The sequence below is a fragment of the Limulus polyphemus genome, unplaced genomic scaffold (genome assembly GCF_000517525.1).
Source record: "Limulus polyphemus unplaced genomic scaffold, Limulus_polyphemus-2.1.2 Scaffold1131, whole genome shotgun sequence".
Taxonomy (NCBI): domain Eukaryota; kingdom Metazoa; phylum Arthropoda; class Merostomata; order Xiphosura; family Limulidae; genus Limulus; species Limulus polyphemus.
In genome coordinates, this window is record NW_013666741.1 from 271748 (window position 1) to 291932 (window position 20185).

The following is a 20185-nucleotide window of genomic DNA, read 5'->3' on the forward strand; positions in this document are numbered from 1 at the left end:
GCTTGCCAGCCAATTACCTTCTTTTGATTGTCAGTTCAAAATTAAGATACTTTGAAAATGTCTTTGAAACACAAACATATTGGAAATAGCTATATTAGTTTCAGGTGTTGGGATTTGATGAAATATTATAAAATTATTAAACCTAAAAAGAAAAGGCATTGTATAAATAGTTCACATTTTCCTTTACCGAAAATGTATTTCCGATAATACCCCCTCTCGCGCTATAGCTTTATCCTGACAAAAGTTTCTCTTCTCTGCATTGGTGTGAATCTTACCTCACTTGCTCCAGCCTTTATACCCCACTATATTGTCCATAGCAAGTCAAATCTTGGGATTCTTTCCACCTACGTCAATGCACTTTCAATCCCAGATCTATATATAAGCTCCCCCTTATTACTTCCTATTTACTTTTTGAGACTTGAAACCGACCATTTCATGGGGAGGAAGGTTGGGAGAGTGTGAGGTAAGTATTATCAGAAATACAGTTTTGGTAGAGGAAAATGTTAACTTCCGAAACACACCTTCGCTCTCATTATAGCAAAACTCCCATATTGACAAGGTGGAGGGGCTGGTGAGGGCAAAATCCACATAAAAAGCATCTGCATAGAAAAGAGGTGTGCAAAAATGATGTACAGTAATAGCATACAAGTGGGGTCTATGCTACTTCTGGAAGAAGAATGTCCTTCACCTGGACAACAAGAAATTTAATTGCAGGGCAGTAAAGGCCAATAGGCCACAAAGGCAGAACCTTAACATTATAAGAAGAACATGAAGCTAGATCCAAGGTGTAGTGGCTAGAGCATGAGGACTGTTGTTGATTTTGTCTTGTTCAGTAACGTGGTATTATTGGAACCCAAACTGAAAGTTACAGAATATTGCATGTCAAGCCACCAGAATTACAAAGAGAAGGCATGCAACATACAAGTGAACAAACTCTCACCCCAACCTGAACAAACTGAATGCAGAATTACAGGACCTTTCATGCCTCACTCCACCTGAAGAAACAGAGATTACCTGGCCTGGGATTATGAACCAAAATCCTAACTCCCAACCTGAAAAACAAGGCAACACCTCCTGCCCCCAGAATTATAAAGAGGATGTGGAACAAATGAAGTCCAACAATGGCACATGAATTGATACTCCGCACGCAGTATTACAAGAAGTAGAGAACCCTATTCCAGGATCATCTCAATGAAGATAATAATCAAAAAGAAGGGCCACTCTCAACTCAATGAAATAGTGAAGTCATCTCTGAACCAGAATTACAAAGAGACTCCACATAGGCTCATTCTGCTCCCACCATACATCTGGGAAACCATTCAGTGTTATTGGTAGGAAGGCATTCAGCTTTACCTTTTCCTACTTGAATGGAATAATGAGTTCAAGCATTACTCAGGAGGAATAGACTTGTCCATCACCCCAGCAAATGGAAACTGGGAGTGGTAAAAACTCCCACACTCTATTAGGATAAATGGGGGTGATACTCATGTTGGAGAATCCCAAGGAATGATGCTCTGGAGACAGTGCAATAAGTGAACCACATTCCTTATTTTGAAAAGTAAACCAACCCCAATATATTCAATCCAGGGGTCAGAAAGGATGGGCAAAATCACCTTAAGCTTTGTCCATGACAGTCCATAAGTGGTGATCAGTAGTGTACTGTTCTTTGTTTTATAACTGCTTACCACCCATAAAGCACACAAGGTGATCTAATGGAATGCTCCATCTCAACAAAGCTTGTTACCAGGAAACTTTTTTATCAGTTAACTGATAGTTTGTGTAGATATGGAAAGAAGCATACTTGACCAGGCAACACCTGCCACTGAATGGGATCCAAATGAAAATGATGAGAGGGTCCCTGAAAAAAATAGAAAAAACACAATAGCAATAAAGTCATTCACCTCTCTGACAAATTAGCTGGGGCATGGATAATTGCCACAGGGGTAGCCAAAAACCTTCAGAGGAGGTAACCACCAAATGATGTAAATAATAAGATATAAATATGTTAGGCATGGTCGACAAACCAGTCTTTACAATCTCCTCCAGCATGCAATGTAACTGAGCCACCAGGGACATCGAGATATGGCGAACTGGGTGAGATGAGACCCAAAAAAGTCTCCACTCCTCCACTGAAAACTCAGTAAGCAGCACGAACCAATTGATGAACCTCTCAAAATGACGGGGAATAAGTCACATGACACCTTAGAAACCCAATGGAGAAAGAAATGGCAATGGGCACCCTGAAAACTTTAGTGCAAACAACATACCACCAATGATCCCAAACTGGGCATAAAAGACAATCAGGATCTGAGTGGTAATAAAAATAAGAAATGGAGGGAAGATGAACAGGAGAGAAAGCCTTATACCTTTATCTAACCACTGAAATTTTGGGTAGAAAGGACTTATCAGGATACAACAGAACATAAGTGCAATGGTAAAGAGTCCTGTGAACATGAATCGTAAACACATCTGAACCTCAACGTCCGCTAGCTAACAACAGAAGAACTAAGTGTTAAGAAAAAGGTTATATAGGGAACATGATGCCAAAGGTTCAAAGGGTGGAAGAGATAAGGCATGAAGAACCACTGTGATATCCCAATTAGGAACCTGGAAAGGATGTTAAGGATGGATAACTCAAAAATATTTCAGAAGCAAGGACAAAACTGGGGATTCAAAACTTTAAATCTCCAGAAAAACGAAAAGTAGCTGACAAAGCTGGCTTATAGAGTGAAATAGATGAAGATTCCACACCATTGTCAAATAGCGATGTCAGAAATTGAGAAATATGCGGCACAATGAACAAGAAGAATTAGAACTATTTTAAAGAGACCACCGACAATAAGTAAACCATGTCCATTGATAAACATCCAAAGAAGAATGCCAAATGGACCTCATTAATAAAGATACCACCCAAGAGGTTAATCTCTGACATTGTGCAATGGACTGCATAAGAGCCAGGCATGAAGCCGGAGAATGACGATCACCAGATGAAAAATGTCTGACCGAGGCTGAGGTAATAGAGATGGCCAGAGAGAATGCAGAAGAGGTTGGCACCCCTGAAGTTACTGAAAAAGTGGTAACCAAGACTGTCCTGGTGCCACCAGAAGAACTCTACAGTGCAAGAACTTTGAAGAACAGACAAATTAGAGGGAATGCTTAAAGATGAAGACCTGTCCAATCCTGGCTGAGAGCATGTATGCCCAAAGCCAGTGGGTGAGGTTCAGGAGACCAGATAATTGATCAACCACTAAATTCATTACACTTCAAACATAACAAGCAGGAAGAAAAATCTGATGATTGTGGGCCCAAAAGAGAAGGTCCAATATCCAAAAACAAAGAGATCTAGAATGAGTGCCCCTTGCTTGGAAAAGTAGGAGACCACAGTGGAATTATCCAAGTGAAGCATTATCATGTTCCCTCGCAACACTGAAACAACCCGAGACATAGCTTGTTGAACTGCTAGAAGCCCTAAAAGATTGACGTGGAGAGAAGATATCTCTTCTGTTCAGAGACCCTTGAATTTCATATATATACTCCTATACAAGAGCCCCCATCCCTAGAGAAAAGCATCTGTGAAAAGATGTATCTCTGGAAGTGGGAGAGGGACACCTACTGTCATGTTGTCGCTGTCCAACCACCAACCAAGATCGATCATGCTAGAAGCTGATAGGGTCACCATACAATCCAGCACATCTATGGAAATGTTCTATTGATCTCAAAATGACCACTGAAGGAAATGCATGTGGGCCCAACTTAAAGGAATGAGTGATTCCAAGGATGTCCACATCCCCAAAAGAAATACAATTGCATGTGCCAGTGGAGAAGGAGACAACTGTATTAGAAGAATGGTCTCTTGCATGGCCTAAAAGTGTAAAGGATATGGCTGGGCCTGACTGAGATGGGAATTGAAAAACACCCCTAAATGGATGAGAGACTGTGTGAGAGTAAGAATAGACTTCTCCATTTTGATGAGAAACCCAGCTCTCACAGCTTCAGATAAAAGAACACAAAAGTGAAATTCTGCCAAGTGGCAAGAAGGAGAGAGAAGAAGTCAGTCACCCATATTATGGTTTGTGTGAATGCCCAATGAGTGAAGGATGATGTGAAAAGGACCTGACTATCTGGCAAAAGACTTATGGGGTAAATGCAAGATCAAATGGTGGAGCACAAAACTGAAAACCTGGCTCTTGTATACAAAATGGAAATAATGATGTGAAGACCTCCTGAATCAGAATATAAAGATAAGTATCAAGAAGATCAAACTTTGTCATCCATAGACCAGGTGCAATGTGCCATCAAAGAGAAAAAAATGACTGTATCATAAACCAAGAAGGCTGGTGGAGATGATTAAGATGAGAAAGGTTGGTGACAGATCACCAACTGCCCATCTTTGGTACTACAAACAAATGAGAAATGTAGGAAGTCCTCTGGTAGAAGACTGGGAAACATGAAAGGCCAGTGTCAAAAGAGAAGAGTGCAGATGGGCCACATCCACCCTAAATTTCATGGAATCTGGAATACCTGCAAAAATCAAATGTCTGAGAAAAGGAGCTTCTCTGAGATCTATAAAGGCTGAAGAAGGAAGTCAAACTCCCTCAAGCTAGGCATATCTCTCAACAAACTAACCAAGAGACCAAGAAGTGAGCAGAAGCTGATAACTTTACCAAAGTAGAAGTCATAAAATGATTAAGATCCTCTGAAAATTGAGCAGGAGACCTGTTATAACAGTTGTAAAGAAGATAAAAAACTCAAAATTGTTGTAAGGGACAGACTAATCAGGGAAAACTGACTTTGGTTAAGATAAACAGTGGCATTAGGCCTAGAAATCCAAAAGGAAGAAGAGGATCTAACAAGTTATAGAAAGCTAAGACATACTGATCTGATAAATTGGGAGTACAAGGCATGGCAGCACTCTCTCTCAAATAATCAGCAAATCTTCAAGCATGCACAGCAATATCTGGCAAAGATGGAAAGACCAGGTAATGAGCTGAATGACTTTTCCCCCAACAAAGGAGGAGAAGAGTCGTAAGCTACAAGAGAAATGCTCAAGACATTACAAACTTGACGTACAAGTTGTAAAATTGGTGCAAGAGGAGGGATGACTGTCTGAGGCTCGTGATTAGCTGTCTCTCCAACTTGTCATCAGTCTGCCCTTGATCCCCCGCAAGCTCAGCTTCTGAGCTGACAGGAGAAGAGATATCAAACCTCATGTACGATTCAACCTATCTGCATATGAAAGACTGGATGTCCTCTGCAGAAAGGGGGCCTTCCTCCAATACCTTGGTAATGCTAGACTCCATATCAGATACATGAACTTGTGAGTTCATATCCAAATTTTTTGTTGTTGTTGTAAAATAAAGAAAACAGATAACAAACTCAAGACCCAAGAAGACAGGTCTGAAAAAATAAATGTCTGAATTGTAGGTATAACTAAGATCATTCAACACTGAAGAGAAACCTGCAGCAAGCATGTAAAATGGTCATCATAACATTCTGCCATCAAGAAAAATGAATAGGAAGTAATAACGGGTACCTTATATACAGATCTCAGATAGGGGGTGCATTGATGTAGGTGTAGAAAATCACAAGATTTAACTTGCTATGGGCAATATAGTGTGGTATAAAGGCTGGTGCAAGCGAAATCAGATCCATACCAATGTTTAAATGAGCATAGAAGAGAAACTTTGGTCAGGATAAAGTTTTAGTGTGAGAGAAGGTAAGTGTGTTTCAAAAAACGCATTATATATCACTTTGAATTGTATCTCTATGTCAACTAAAAAAAGAAGTTCAGCATTTTTAGTACTTGACTGAATCTTAATTTAGGAAATTATCTGTGACAGGTAAGCTTGAAGAGCACTTAATAGGGCAAATAGCTTTCCTCATATTTTCATTATTTCTTTGATGTTTTTGAGGAAACACACTACAAACTGCACCTTGAAAGACTAACTTGCATAATATGTATTTAATTTCTTTAATTTTATTTCTTAGATACATACTTGAATGCAGCTCATTACATCAGCCTCATAGACAAGGATTATAATAGATTTCCAATAAAATTATATTGTATAACTTCGTACATTTATTTCGGATTATTTTATCAACATCTGAAAAATACATTGACTATCTCCTTAGTTGTGAAGCTATACATAATAGTTTACTATAGTTCTGAATTTACATTGTGTATCTTCACAAAATTTGGCAAGCTTTTAGTAAACATTATGTGTTTGTTATACACATAAAAATCAGGTTTTTTAATACAGTATTTTTACCAAAGATTTGACTTAGAATTTACATAGTCTTTATTGACTCAGTTTGAATGAATGGTGATTTTCATAATAAGAATAAACATACTTCTTTTCATCTTACAGTTTTCTACTGGATCTGCATAACCTCTTAAACCTCCTAAAAGAATATCAAAGTTTATTTTCAGTAAAACTTTATATTTCATCTCTTATTTTGCTCTTGCTTAAAACGCTAACTTTAGTAAAATCTTCAATGTAGGGTGAAATGGAAAGTTAAAAAATATTATATAAAATGAATAATACCATTCTTTCCTCTGCACTGACAGCAGCATTTTCATATTACTTAGCAAAGTTTCAACTGCTAACCTTTTAACATATGCTTCCTTTTAATTTCTGATTTTATTGCAGTAACCTCCTCCAACAAAAGCAATAAATCACAGTGCCAGTGCAATAGTTGTTTCCCATAGAGCTAATGTAAACAGCAAAGTTATAGTACACACAATCCCTCCTATTAAATTTTAGATTTATTTATTTTTTTAAGTCAGAACAGATATTTAGTTTGAAGGAGAGGTTTGTCACATATTTTTTTCTTCACCCTGTACAGGAAAATTGTTTTTAGGAACTTGTGTAGGAGTTAAAAAAAAAAAAAAAAAATGTGGAATAAAATTATGAGTAATAGTTTGAGGTAATAGTCAGCAAAGTGAAGTCCACTTGTGTTGAGGAGTTCAAGCTATCAAACATCAAAGCATGATTGGAATTCCAGCTGTTTATTAAGCTAAACTGTGAAGTTTCTAATTTTAATATTTTGTTACTTTTGTTAAAAAAATATATAAAAATGATAAATTACATACATAAAAACAAGGCTTTGTAGTAGTCACTGTCTAATTAAGCTCATTTGCACTCAGTTAAAAATTAAAGATGCTTTCCTATATGCCTTGTTTGGTCCCACAAATTTTGGTATCCAAAAAAAATTAATGTAGCTTTCAAATATACTTTCTAGAACACAAAAAAAATATATCATTCACTAGAAAAGAATGTCTTAAAACTACTATAATTTATGTGGCTTTCTAAGTAACTATACTTTGGACAAAGGAACTTATGTCAAATGTTTGGAGAAGGAATATGATATTTGCACACAAAGAAACCATGACTGACTATCACTGTATGCGTGACAAAACAAACAGCTTAAAGGAGAATCTGCTCTTCCTATTGATTATAAACATGTCCATCAGCCATGTAAAGTTGATTGGCAAACATTCTCAAAGTCAGAGAGAGAGGAGGAAGGGGCTTCTCTGGTTAGAAACTGTAGAAGCCTATTATTGAAGTTGGAAACTCAGATGCATCATGCACCATAAAAAATGAGAATTTTTGAAATGAAAAAGTTAAAACTTAGCTAATATAAAAATTGGAATTATAGACTACATTTTGTGCCACATTTATTGATATACATTGATAATAGATTTGTTTAAGTAAATGTTTAATTCAAAAGTTTGTGAATTTCGCAAAACAGCAAGGCCCTAATACAAGGGGTTAAACTTACAGAACATGCCTGATTTCATGTACAGGTGTGTCCGTCATATTCTCCTCATTAAGATGGACAAGTAATTCTGCAAAGAGAATAAGAGATCAGGTTAAGAGCAATTAATACGTGCAGCTGGCACAGGGACTATTTATATGAATGACCTCAATTAGATGGGCAGAAAGCATTAGGATACTGAACACAGTGCCCCTGGCAGATTGTATTGTCCCATTATGTGAAAATAATCAATTAGTTGTATGTAATCCATTAATGTGCTCAATGATTAATCAATTAACAAATTCCACTAATCATGCAGATCTATGAATCATCAATGGCCTTACTTCAGATCTTAAACTAATTTGAATGGATAACTATATCCCTCACACTTACCTAAGGTGTACCGCTATATGCTCGATGTAATCAGTATCCTTAAATTTGCATGGTTTTACACATGTGTGTAGTTACTCCAAAGTGAATCTGATAAAATCTTATTTGAAACAAGAAGTAAATTAACAGAACACATCTTATGTCTTAAATGGAGAAATCTGTCTTCATATCCAAAAAACTAATGCAAACAGCATCCTCATTACTAATATATCTTAATTCTTTCGTAAATGACTCAGTGGATTACACCAACTACATGACCCCAAAGTGACCATCAGAGTTTCCATACTATAACCTTTAATATTTTATGTATTTCCACAAAAGTTTTAAAGCTTCTAGTAAACAAGTCTTCTGTATACAAAAAATCAAATTTTTAAGTAAGTATCTTTACTAAATATTTGTATGTGAATATATGGAGTCAGAGTATTGACTACTCCAAGTGCAAAGTAATTTTTATGTTAAGTTTAAAATAATTTTCTTCAACTGAAAATTTTCAAATTTCCTTTGCATAATCTTAAAAACCTAGTAAATAAACATTTTTTTCCCTGAAAACTCTACCCTAACTCTATTCAGGGTGGATCAGTTTCATCCACCTGGTAACCACCATAAATCTTTAAAGGTTGAAAAATGTTAAAGTGAGTAGTACTGTTCTATTCTCTTCAGTATTGACCATAAAGTTCCAAAGCACTTCCTCTTAGTTTCTACTTCTAACCTTTTCACATCTATTTCCTACATTTATTTTAATATTACTGGTTGAAGTAGCAACTTATTGATCATAAAGCAATGAACCACCACTCCTGCCATTATACTGTCTCTGTCACACCATAATACAACACTGTGCGTAGCAAATAAGCTGTTGTGGCACAATTACCAAAATATTCCCACAGAGTTTATCATAATTCCAGCTCCAAGAACACAGTGAGAGAAGATTTAACAGCTTGTTTACAGTATAGAGGTTGCAGTGAGAATTGTCTAGAGTAATAGAAGTGTAGGAAAACATTTATGATATGGCTCTGTACAAAGACTGGCCCAATCCAATAAATTGGGTAGGTATTTGGATGTTAGTTATCCTCCTGAAGTGGTCTGAATTTAGCAGGTGTATATTGCTGCACAAAATGTGTAAGTGCTTACGAACATGTATATATATATCTATTACTACTATTTACTCATAAATGTTTAATTTTTAGTTACTTCTCTTAAAAAATAACACAGTAAACAAAAAATGATTACTTTTACTAACAATGTTATTATATAGATTTGTACTCACACATCATACTTAAGCCTTGTTTATTCTCTCAAATGGAGGGAGAAGACAAATTAAGTTTTGTAGATTTCAAAGATGCATTTTAGAAAAACAAAATATTATCAAATTACTATATAAAACCACTGTAATTTACCTGGCTTTCTATGCTATATGTATGTTAAAAAATCTAATTTCTATTCAGAGCAACTAACTCAATAGACTTCAACATTTCCTGTCAAATTACAAATTTCATCTTCAAGTCAATTACAAAAACTATGAGATTTAAGTAGCATGGAATGTGCTCTTTCTGCTGGTTTTGAACATGTACTTAAGAGATGTAGGTGTGAGTAGACAAGGTGTTTCAAAAGAGTGTAGTGGGCAGGGCGACTCTCATAGGTTTGAAAACATGTTCATATCTCAGCAACTCAAGAAGGCAGGAGATTCTTATTTCATGTTCCAACTTGTAAAATGTCTGAAGCTTGAGTTTCTAATCTGTTAACCACTACAGATATTGAATGCTAGGTGTAATAAAACATAAAATGAACAATAACAGAAGAACACATGCCATATGACATACAATAAAGCATATTTTGATATTTATTTTAAATATTTTCTTTCAAATTAAAAAATTAACAAATAAATATTAAAATTTGAATTCCAAACTACATTTTTACATCAATTTTGTTGACATACAGTGATAATAAAATTCTTTGAGTAAGTTTTGAAAATAACTGTAAATGTTGTGACATGCCCTTTGACTGTCATTGAAAGAGGGTTACCTGCATGTGCAAGTAGCTGAGTACACTTTATGGAGGGCACACAGCTACATTTTGACAAAGCATATGATGTAACCTTTCCATATCAAGAACCATCCTTGAAGCCCTACTGTGAATGTAAGGTCAAGGACGCCATAAACGTTGAATATGTAAGAACTTCACACACTGGTGTTTATATGAATGAGTTTCTTCATTCAAATAATCACAAATTACTCATCAGAGCTAGAAAAATCATCCTTGTAGTCCTCCTGTGAATGTAAGGTCAGGGAAGCCATAAACATTGAATATGTAAGAACTTCACACACACTGGTGTTTATATGAACGAGTTTCTTCATTCAAATAATCACAAATTACTCATCAGAGCTAGAAAAATCATCCTTGTAGTCCTCCTGTGAATGTAAGGTCAAGGAAGCCATAAACATTGAATATGTAAGAACTTCACACACACTGGTGTTTATATGAACAAGTTTCTTCATTCAAATAATCACAAATTACTATAAAAATCATTCTTGCACAATATTTTCTTGATATTGTCATAATGTTTGTGCAAAAATATATAAATGTTTGATAATATTATATATGGATAACGAATTAGTATTTTAACTTTTTTGGGAACAATACTGGTTTACAGCTTGCAAAGTTGAAGAAGAAGTCAATGAGTGTTTTTTATGTCAACTTCACACTAAGTTATCATTGCACTTATGGAGCATTTTATCTAAGAAAACAGGTTTATGATGTAGCTGATGTTGAACCCTTAATCAATCACTGTTAAGCTATTATTATCTATATCAAGAACATGATACAGATTCTTAAAGACTGCATGCATTCATTCTTACTTCAATTAGTGTCCTGAAAAAAAGATCAGCCAAAGGAGCCAACCTAGAACACATTATACGTATGGACAACATAAGGCCATTTAGTTCTTGTTAGACATACATGACCGTTTCATTTAAATTTAACATATTTCACTCTGTGGTTTTGTAAAACTTCTTCTATATTCTTTAAATATTTTCCCTCTACAGAAGTAATGCTTAATGCTAAAACTGTTCTATAATTTCCAGGGTGAATCTTAACACCGCTTTAAAAAATAGAAGTAACATTAACAACTCTCCAATCCTCAGGCACTTGCCCATTGTTTGTTGACCTACCAAAAATGATAGGAGTTGGCCTGTGTTTTAATTTTGATCTTTCAATCACTCTCTTTACCACCAAGGGTTTAATATCCACACAATTTCTGTCAATTCAAATGTTTTCAATAGAATGCTTATAGTCAGGAATATTGCTAATACATTATCTTGTAAAAACAAAAGAGACAATTTCAACTAACCTTGCCATCAGGATCTTTAAAGGACCTAATCCCTATTTTAACATTTTGCTTACATTTAACATTAATTTTTAACATAAGCCAGATGCTTCTTAGAAATGTTATTTTTTTGCCATATCATTAGCTTTCCTATAATTTTGTAAATCTCCCATCATATATGTCAACTTAAACTTTTTTAACTTAGAGCATTTATCCTTGACTTTCTGTTTTATGTCTTTTTTAAGTCAGTTGGGTTTGATCATCTATAATATTGTTTTATTCTTTCTACAAACACATCTATCTTGAATTAATAGATGTTAATATTTAAATATTTCTCAATTATGTCACATATCTCCTTTTCACTCACTTTTCCTATTCATGAATGACAAATATTATCTCATGATCTCGACTTTCTGAACATTAGGAATTAAAATTTAATTTCTTCTCTATCTCAACATGTCGTGGAACATTAAATCTAACTGTGTAACAATTACTCTTCCACAAATATGCCCAATTTTACAACCACATCCCCAGGAATAAATCTAAAATGGTGTTAAAGATGTTTTCATTAATAGTACAGTTCTTCAGAAAACCATCTAAATAAGACTTACCAATAACTACTGATGGTTGGGTTATGGTATTTTGAGCTATAGACTAAGCTTAGTGAATGTTAACTTACAGATTTCTAGATAACTCTGCATTTTTAAATGTATTCCGAGTTTCGTGTTTCAAATTAGCATTGGGCCAAAACAAGATCAGAAAGTATCAAAATTGTTGATATGTTTGAAAGTATTCATCCTCAAGCAACTTCACTATCAATGTATGTGCAGCATTAATTGCATAAACATAACTACTGAAATCACATTATGACTGTCATACATGTAATCACTTTGATAAAACAATAAGTGTACAATTAAGACAATGCAATTTGGCAACCCATCCCAAAGACCAACCAACCTGTTATAAAAGTAAAATCTCTAAGCTGAAGATTAGTGGTCTGTGCAAAAATTTGAATTTATGTTCTTCTCTTCTCTTCTAATATTAAGAAACTACCCTCATGATTCTGACGAAGTAAGTTGTTTGGAAAGTTGCTCTAAAAACCGCTGAAAATGTGCAAGGTATCTATTAATTAAGCATACTAAATTTTGAACTAAGAGCAAGACTCTTTTTCTTCAATTTTGCTCAATGAATAAATAAAATAATTAAAGATGACAGCATCAAATTGTTTTATAAATAAATCTAACATGATATCAATAAAATAATTTGATCAAAGTATTTTTCTACATTGTATAGTCTTAGGTATTAATAGAATTTGAAAATATTAAATTATAACTTGCCTCAATAAAGCAAAGGCTTCGGTGAACTGATGAGGCAAGGATTTAAACAATAGATTGTTTCATTGTATTACAAAATTGAGCAACTATTTGAAATTTGTCACACTGTCTACATTCATAAAACTGAAATATAGAAAATTAAAACACTGAAATTTTGGCAACACATTTAGCCATTAAAATAATTCAAAATTTTATACGTATAATATTTTAAGCACATTTAAGTAGTAGTTTTTTGGTCTTCCTGGACTGAAGAAATGTAGATTTACCATGATACCCTAAAATAGTATTAACACATTGGCTGCCATGTGCCCCACCAGTGGGTTACAACCTACTTTTAGTTATGGACTGCGTGACACACTGGTGGGTCACAGACAATTATGTTTGAAAGCCAAATTTCTCTTGTGGCATACGAGTTAGGGACATTGTAACTGCTCCTTGCCACCTTTTGAATGTTTAATTTTATTTATACTTATCATGTGACAGCCATTGTGTTAACAATACTCATTCTTTGAAAATCTCAAAAGGATTCTACTAAATGAACCATCAACAGTTTTCAAGTTTCAAAATTATTCATAAGCTCCAATTTAATTAAATAATTAGAAATCTATATAATTGTTTCATTTTTTAAACTTTGTATTTTAATTTCACTTTTTAAGAACCTGCACCAACAAGGAACCGTCTCCCATAGTTTATAAACTATGTCACCAGATGACATGTCCCACTTCACTGAAACTAACAATGAAAGTTATAATTCTCCTAAACTGAAAATGTATTTCTGATATGTACTTACCTCCTCACATACATAGCTATTCTTGTTCACTACTGCCCTCTATATGCATTTTTTTTACACATGCCACAAGCCTTTAATGTCTCACTCAATTGGAATTGACTGCTTCCAATGCATCTTTCATGCAAATCATCATGCGACAACTCTCCACCAATAAGAGTGTGACATACTCTCTTGACAGATGTGACTCCCTCTATTCAATTATACTAAACTATCATTTTGAGCTTTGGCAGAAAATGGAAGAACAGGTTTTCAGTGGGGAAGATGGGTGGGAAGTGTAAAAAGAGGTAAGTACCTATATCGGAAATACATTTTCAGTATAAGAAAATTATAATTTTTGATACAGTACATTACCTCTTCTCACATAACTAGCTAGAATCTCACATTGAATAAGTGGATGTACCAGTGTGAGGGAAAGAAAGAAGCATCCTTTGAAAGCATCCAAAGGACACTCCCCAAGAGATCTTCAGAACCGAAGATCTGATGTGGGAGACCACACCACTTCTGATTCAGGTACACTCTTCGCAATCTTGAAAAGATGTCACATATTTGGGCAGAAAAATGGAGGAGCACATCTAAATGGGAGAGAAGTATAGCAGGATAGGGATCTGAACCATATGATATTTATGAATCTCAATTCCAGAAAATAGAAAAGTGGGTAACAATAAAAGGATGTGTCCATAGGTGTAGAGTGGCTACGGAATGATGGACCATACACAGCAAGTCAACTACATTCAAAACCCATGCTGCTTGGAGCTGACATCCATGCTGGGGTAGGATGAGGATCATACCATCGATAAGTGAACTATAATCCAAAACCTTGGGCACTGGGTACCAATATCCATGTGGGGGTAGAAAAGAGGATCATACCACCAGCAAGTTGACAATATTCCAAAACCCAAGCCACCAGCAACTGTCTTCACCTCAAGTTCATGAAACTGGAGGGAATCCATTACCCCCCAATCAATGAACGGAGAACATAATAATATAAAAAACTGATAGATCGATCAGGGAATCTGACATCAAAAAGATGTCTGCTTAATGTAAACCATCTTCAAATTTGAAATTGAAAGGAACCACCTCAAGCGCAGTAACATCCTTGGAATAATAAGCATCAAGGGAAAGTGGAAGGGGAAGAACCTTAACAATCTGCAAGTTCCTCCACCACAACCCATAATACAGATGAAGTAACAAGAATATAAATGAGGGAGGTAATATAGATATCTGTAATACATGAGTGAGGATTTATCAAAGGATGAACTGCAATTTTGATGGCTCACTCTCATTTCTTTTTGTTTCATAGTGGAGGATTATCATGTCATCTACACCAGCAGAACACCATCACCCTACTCTCAACTGAATGAGAATTATAATCATTTCTATATTTTGTTAGCATTTTATTAACTCTTTCAGGAGGATGCCTCCATGGTCCACCACCCCAGCAGCTTCGAACTGGAAAATGATAAGGACTCTCAATCCCCACTAGAATAAAGGGGGGGGAGAGCATGGTAAAGAATCCAGAGGAACGACAATGCTTGAGACAGTGCAATGGGTGACCACAAAACTCTATTTTGAAAAGCAGACCATACCAATTTAATCAATAGAAGACATGGCAGGGATGAGTAGCTATCCCCTTCTGCTTTACCCATGTAGTCCATGGGTGAGTACTGTCCAGGACAGACAAGCTTATGAAGTAAATCTATCACAAGGATAAACCTACAAGCAATCTTTTGGAACACCACATCACTGCAGTGTGTGCTGCGTTGGATGGTCATGGAATGACAATATGCAAGTTGACATAGCTTACAGTGCAGATTTGAATGATTAAAGAATATTTGGTCAGGCACAACTCGCCATAGAGTAGGATCCAGAAAGAAAAGAGGGACATGCCCTTGAAAAAGAAGAGGTATATATACTAAAAGGTAACTTACCCAGTCACAATCTCATGAAAGAGTGAAGGATGGCAACAGATGGATGGAGGAGGTGTTTCAAAATACAAACCTCAAATGTGAGGTATGTAACATGAAAAACTTATCCAACTGGAAAATCCAACTACCCGAGCCAAATACAGAAATAGTAGAAGCATATGTTAAGACTACCCCTGTCTGAAAGGAGCTAACAGAAGCTAGACATCCAATGAATGATGTTGGTAAAATCACCCAAATGTGGAAGTCGGTTAAAATGCAGACCACCCCACAAAAGACGTATGGAATCAAAACAAGTCCTGAGTTCAAGGCATGAAATTGGTACCTAATCATGTGGTGAAAAAAAATCAAAGATAAGAATGTGTACTGTGGGCATTCTCAGTCATGCAGAAACAGCCTACCCAAATGTGATCAGAGACTACATATTAATAGATGGAAGACCGAAGAAGTGATTGAGGTGGGACCAATCAATCCAAAACCCCAATCAGTATCAAGCAAACAAGATGAATGAAGAAAACCCATAGGCAAGACAGGTAAAGAACAGGCAGGTGCCAAACATATAAAATGAATAAAGTAAATAATATCTCAGAATTAAACAAAAGAGCAACTAAAAAATTTAATATAGCATCACAAATACCCCATGTGATGCTAAGTGTACATGAGTAACCCCAAAAAATGGATTGGTGCAGAAAAAGAACTGACCTTAAGACTGTATTAGCAGTGAGTGGTAAACAAAAATCAGTGTTCCACCCTAGAAGATCCTCAAAGCAAAGAAACCACGTGTGTAGGGAACAAACTGAAGATGACAAATACTTCAATATGGAGGGAAGAAGGAGGGAGTGTCCCAAAATATAAGTGGAACACTGAAGAAAGGAGGTGAAAGGTACGCATGAACTGTAGGAGTGTCGACATGGTAAACCGGAGCTAAAATAAAAACTATGTAGGGGATAAAATGGATAGGATTAACAGGAAGGCATATGACATCAAATCAGGAAGAGAATCTGCCTGATGGTAAGCTAGGCAAAAAAAAATAAAGCCTGTATAAGGTGAGGCTTGCAAGTACCACTCTCGAAAGACATACAAAAAAAATTATCATGAAACAATGTCATGAGATGGGGAATACACGGTGAAACATGTATAATAAAAAAAACTGAGACAGGCCTAGCAGAAGAAGATAAATGGTAAGAAGTATAAATTATAAATTAAATGAAATTAATGGTAAGAAAAATAAATTATAAATTAAACAAAATCAATGGTAAGAAGTATAAGCTATAAAGAATGACGAAAATTAAATAGTTGATATCGAGTAGTGAAATAAACATACATATGTGTTGTTATGTGTTGAAGAAAATATATTTAACCTAATTATCAACTAACTTGTAAATAGAACATATCAACTGAAAATAGCAGATACTTATTAAGCCTAATCGACTAAGATAGTTAACCTAATTATCACTTAACCCAGAAGTAGAACTATAGGTAAACTGCAAATAACAAACACTGGTGAAGATTAATGGAACAATACAGAACAAAAAATATCACTAAGCACTAAAATAAAAACTTAACCAAACAATATGTAGATATAATATGGGGACAAGTTTTTAAGAACTCCGGCACAAGGGTTCCACACAAACCATGTGAATATGAAGAAGGATAGGAGAGAAATAATAACGAAATGAAATAGACATGATTGTATAAAATTAAGGAAGTGTGTAGTAACAATAGCATATGTATGAGACATGATCAGTGGCGGATCCAGGATTATGAAAATGGGGAGGCACGATGATACTGAACATAAATGAGGAATTTTTGGGATTTCCCTGGTAGGGGTTAAATGGGTTATTTAGATTTGTTGTAATGTTTGCTAGATGTTGTTGTTATTGGTTTATTATTTTTAAATTTAATATGAAATTTCACTATATTCTTCCCACCTCAAAGATTCAATTTTTGCAATTATTTTGATTTTATTTTAAAATGGGGGGAGGGAGGGTGCCCAGTGGGTCGGACCAGTATCTGCCCTTGATGATGTATGGGAGAAACGACAATATAGTTAAACTAATAATTGATATACCAGTAACATGAATTAACAGGCAATCCTAAATAAAAAAGACCATGGTCAGCTTAAGTGAATGGTATAGGAGAAAAGATACAACTAAAACTAATTGCTAACCTGACCTTGACTATGAGTATTAACCAATCTAATGAAACATATGTTATGGAACCCAAATAACTACAGTTAATAATATTAATAAAATATAACAGTGGAATGCCTTTTCTTTCCAAAGTCGGTGGACTGTATTTCAAATGTGTTGGTCCCCAAACTCGAGGCAGGGCTCGACTAAAATTAGTTCATTGGACATTCAATCTCTCGATGAAGTAAAGCCAAAAATCCTTCCGTAGAGTACTGTGACCTCAATCCTGTGTATGTGTGCTAATAGAACATATAACCTCCAAAGTGGTAATTTAGAATTCATAATAAACAAACACAACTGTGTTGGAAAAAACAAATAAAACGTTTTTGTAATGAAGTAACAAGTTCCATAACTAGGTACAAATATAAAATAACTCCACTTCGGAATAACTCAACAAGTTACAAATATTACTATTGTAAAATAAAGAGTAGACTTTTAGAGAAATTAATACAAAGATATGGAAAAAAATTAAAATAAAACACTTGAAGAGAGCACAAACTAAACGTTATAACACAAGTACTGCCAAATGAGAAGTGACAGTTCAGTAGAATTGAATAGAGGGAGTCACATGCATCAAGATAATATGTCAGGCTCTTATTTGTGGAGTGTTTTCACATGATATATTGCATGTGATACACATTGGAATTAGTCAATTCCAGATGTGTGGGATTTTTAAGTACTGAGGCATGTCCAAAAAACATTGTTGCACATAGAGGGCAGCACTGAACGAGAATAGCTATTTATGTGAGAAGAGGTAATGTACTGTATTAGAATCATGAATATATTAGAGCGTCAGACAAAACATGTTTTGCACAATCCTTTGATGAAGTCTACAAACAGAAGATCCTATTTTAATAACCATTAACTTCTTTTGACCATGTTACTTTTATCTGGGTGAAAGTACTTTATAAAAGATGACAAAAATAATTATCTTAGTTAGGAACAAATTACTTAAATGGACTGAATGTCAACTGGATGAGAAGAAGAATATCTTTATTTTTAAATAAAATGTTAATTATAAACACTTCAGCTAAACATTGACAAAAAATTTAAGTCATGTTTTACAGAGAACATGTTGCTATTAAATTTACTTGAAGGTTGCTTAAAATCTATATATACTTAATAAAAAAATCTTTGTACCAGCAGTAGTATTTCACTTTGATAGCTTTATAATACCAATAAAAAAAATACCTTTTTTGTACTTAACTCCTTCGTGTCCATGTGTTTTGATCTGTTGATTTGCTGCACTTGTATGTTTTTTTTTATTACAGTACAAAAAATATTGGATAAATTAAAACTTCAGATGAACTTTTTACATATTATGTAGCTTCTGCTAGTAAAACAACTTATTTTTATATATATTTGTATGAATTAACAGATTTAAAAATTCAAAAAAAAATTCAATGTGGTATCTTAAGAAAATTGAAAATTCTTACATTTGTTGTATAGTTTAATTATAGACTTATGTCTTTTTTAGATTCTTGTGAAACTTTTCTGTAGAGATTTCATAAAACTATAAACTTTATCTTCACTTTTTTACCATACATAATTATAAGCAACTGATTTTTCTAAATTGTTAAGCAGATGATTTTATTTAATGTGTAAATAGTTTGAAATCCATTTTATATTAATTTATATATATATACTTTTCAACTTTCTTTTTGGTAATCTTTGCTCATTCAAGCAGTTACTTATACCAATAAGGTCTAATATAACCTAAAAACAGTTTTGATATGGGCAAGTGAAAAATGATCAAATTAACTCTCTCAACACAGGCTCAATCAATTTGACAAACTACATGACCCCTTTGTACTTGTTTGAAGTCTTTATAGGTTTAAAACTTCTAACTTTCAATACAGTGTGTATATCTTCATAAAATTTGGCAGTCTTTCAGATACAAAAAATTATATTTTTTAGTAAAGTATTTTTAATAAGTATTAAGTTGTTTTTTTTTGAGAACTTGTTTTGAATAGTCCGTGTGCAAAGTAATTTTCATGTTCAATTAAAAATATTTTCCTCATCTCAAAAATCTCAAATTTCCATTGTGTAATCCCTAAAACCTCTTAAATGCATTTCAAACGTTTTTTTTTTGGTAAAACTTTATAGTTTATCTGTTATTTTCTCTACCCTATCTCAAAATGGAATCAGTCAATTCGAATAACCTCATCGATTGTCGAAGAGAGTTAACACAAATGTTTTTGTACTAATGATAGTAATGCACTTAATAATTTTTATTTAATTAAATAATGCACCAAAGAATATAGACTAATAACATACAAAATGTACCTCTCAAACTTTTTCTGGCTTTCTAACTATGTGACAAGAGTCGTTACAAATTCATCTAAGCTAGTCGTTAACTTTCTCTCAAATATGTCATTTGATAGATCAAAACCTTGACTTTTCATTAGTTAGAAGTAATATATAACTAAACATAAGAGAGAACTATTAATGAATTCTGAAAGAGAGGATGTGACAGGTAG

At 34.4% G+C, this 20185-nt stretch overlaps 1 protein-coding gene across 4 annotated transcripts in view; it reads right to left on the reverse strand.

The window, feature by feature from the left end:
- The window catches only part of LOC106462279 (survival motor neuron protein 1-like), a 116487-nt gene that overhangs the window by 74425 nt on the left and 21877 nt on the right, over window positions 1-20185 (reverse strand). Inside the window, exon 2 of one of the 4 annotated variants that reach the window (XM_022389481.1) lies at window positions 7783-7849. The exons of the other annotated variants lie outside the window; for them this stretch is intronic. The gene's annotated coding sequence lies outside the window, so the exon portion shown is untranslated. The remainder of the gene's footprint in view (window positions 1-7782; window positions 7850-20185) is intronic. 4 annotated transcript variants of the gene reach the window in all.